This window comes from Cynara cardunculus (assembly GCF_001531365.2).
Source record: "Cynara cardunculus var. scolymus isolate 2C chromosome LG 3, CcrdV1, whole genome shotgun sequence".
NCBI classification, from domain to species: domain Eukaryota; kingdom Viridiplantae; phylum Streptophyta; class Magnoliopsida; order Asterales; family Asteraceae; genus Cynara; species Cynara cardunculus.
The window spans coordinates 32,833,101-32,836,112 of record NC_037530.1 but is presented as its reverse complement, the minus strand read 5'-3'; positions in this window follow the sequence as shown (position 1 = coordinate 32,836,112).

Sequence of the window (3,012 nt, the reverse complement as noted above, 5' to 3'; positions counted from 1 at the left end):
AAGCTTCTTTCAGCTTAAGTAAAAGAATCTCTCAGCAATATCTTTTCTTATATTTGTTATTCTTTGTGTGTATCTTAAGATTGTTTAGATAGGTTTCTCTCTACTTATCTTTCCGCAAACAATCTTGTAAAATCTGTATTGATCTTCTTTATCAATATATATTTAAAATTTGAAAATTGTGTTTGTATTCATCCCCCCCCCCCTTCTACAAACTGTTTAGTATTCTTGTAGACCCTTTTGGGACCAACATTATTTAATTCAATTCTTTATTATAATTTAATTTAGATTTATAACAAAGTAATTTATATTTGGTTTAACAATATAATTTCTATAGACATAATATTATAACTCAATGATTATTTTAATTATATTTTAGATTTTTTATATTTAAAATGGATGTTTATTCTGTATTTGATTATGTTTATCTGTAATTAGTTACACGAACTTAAAAATGAAGCTTTAATAGGTTATACTTACGCAAAAATTACTTGTAAAATTGATTTTTAAGTAATATGCATTAATAAACAGTACTTCATGCATAAAAAAAATAATTTTTAAAAGTTTTTGTCAAATGCTTTAATGCTTTATAATATAGTGTGTGTGTGTATATATATATATATATATATATATATATATATATAGAGAGAGAGAGAGAGAGATAGAGAGAGAGAGAGGGGGGGATAGCATCATTTAGAAATTAATCAATTGATGAAGAAAAAAAAACGAGAAGTTTAAGATCACATATGATTACATGTGATACAACACGTCCAAGGGACGTGAGCGATAATGGTCGTGGGAAAGGTCGTCCGTCATCTGCAGGTCAACTCAATATATGTTGTATCATATGTAATTATGTATGATCTTAGAACTTCTTGTCTTCTCCTTTAAATCTGTCTTTTTTAATATGTGCGTATATGTAGATCTCAGTCATTTGCAAACTTTCTCTGTATACAAACCAAACAATTGAAATCTTTATCGAAAACGATGAATTTCAATTACTATGATCAAAAGATTTACGAAACATGATCATAATTTATTCATTATAAACATTGTTCTAAATTAATAAATAATCAAAATATTTATCGATCGAAATTAGTTTATATTTTTAAAAGGTTTACAAAATAATTAGGAGTGATATGTATTCATAAAAGACAAGAGGGTAGGGATGGTGGGTGGGGTCCACTCCTATGGAATATTGAATCTCGAGTTATAACCACATGTCGAGATCTATTTCCAGATGAAAAAAAAAAAGTTGCGTAAACATCTTTTTTGTGTCCTGTTTTTTTTTTTTTTTTTTTTAATTTTAAATTCTTGTTATTTTGTAAAGAGTAAATTACAACTTTGGTCCCTGTGGTTTGTTGTTTTTCTGGTTTAGGTTCCTACAAAATTTTTATTGCTAAAAAACACCTCGTAGTATGCAAAAGTGCTTGTTTAGATCCCTACTATCTATTTTAAGAAAATATTAGTGATAACAAGGGACTGTTTACCAAACATTTATCAGGTAAGTGTTTGTAGAAAAAATTCAACACTAGCATTTAATATATATAGAGAGAGAAACGATCAAATAAAAACCGCCTCTATTTGTATAAACCAATCTCACTCATCCATTTTCTTAATCAATGGTTAAGATTAATCAAAGTTATTTAAAGAAATTAAAAATAAATAAATAAAAAATACATTTTATAATATTGATAAGGCAAAAGGGTAAAACCAAATATTTTCATTTATTCAAGGAAACCATATTATGTATAGCATATTATTAATGAAACTAATCAATTTTTTGTAAAATAATTTATTATTTTTACGTTAACATTTATTATTATTAATGAAACTAATTTATTTCATCTTGCAATTATTTTATAACGAATCGCCTACATTATGCACCCGTTTCATTTTTCATTTCATCAACTGAATGGATCACCTACACCATCACTGAAACGGGTTTCACCATGAAAGAAGTTCACAACTCATCATTCAATTATGCCATGAACCAGTTTCACCTTCATGTAAATTAATTTTTTTATTTCACTCATGATTTGATGCATTCTTTTCTTTACTCCTTACAGTCTTCAAGATCCCGAAGCAGATTCATCATGTACCCGTTTCATAATGCAATTATTTTATGACAAACCAAATAAATTATGCATTCGTTTTATGTTCCATTTTTTCTACTAAACGGATCAACTACACCATCACTGAAGCATGTTTCATCATGAAATGATTTCTTATTACTCATGAATCAATTACAACATGACCCAGTTTCACTTTCATGAAACCTGTTTCATGTAAATTAATTTTTTTATTTCACTCATGATTTGATGCATTCTTTCCTTTAATCCTTACAATCTTCAAGATTCTGGAGCAGATTACAATCTTCAAGATCCCGAAGTAGATTCATCATGTACCCGTTTCATCATGCAATTATTTCATGACAAATCAAATAAATTATGCACCTGTTTCATCATGCAATTATTTCATGACAAATCAAATAAATTATGCACACGTTTCACATGTTCCATTTTTTCTATTAAACGGATCAACTACACCATCACTGAAACGTGGTTCACCATGAAACGATTTCATATTACTCATGAATCAATTACAACATGAACTAGTTTTACCTTCATGAAACTTGTTTTATTAACATTATTTTTTTAATTTGAATCATAATTTACGATTTCATTCCATAATGCAATTCAATTTTTAAGACCCGTTTGCAGATTCAATCTCATAACAATATATCAAATTCAAATTTTAATATTATAATATAATTAAATATTTAAATGTTACCATTTATATATTTTTTTATTACGTTTACTTAATTAAGATTTATTAATAACTTCCATATTTAATAAAAAATATTGTAAATGAGCGAAATACCCTTATTGATTAAATTTAATTAGAAAAAAATGGAATTTTCCTATTGGTCGAAATTGGTTTACACAATTTCTTAGAAATGCACGGTTTTCATTTGAACGTGCCCCTATATATATATATATATATATATATATA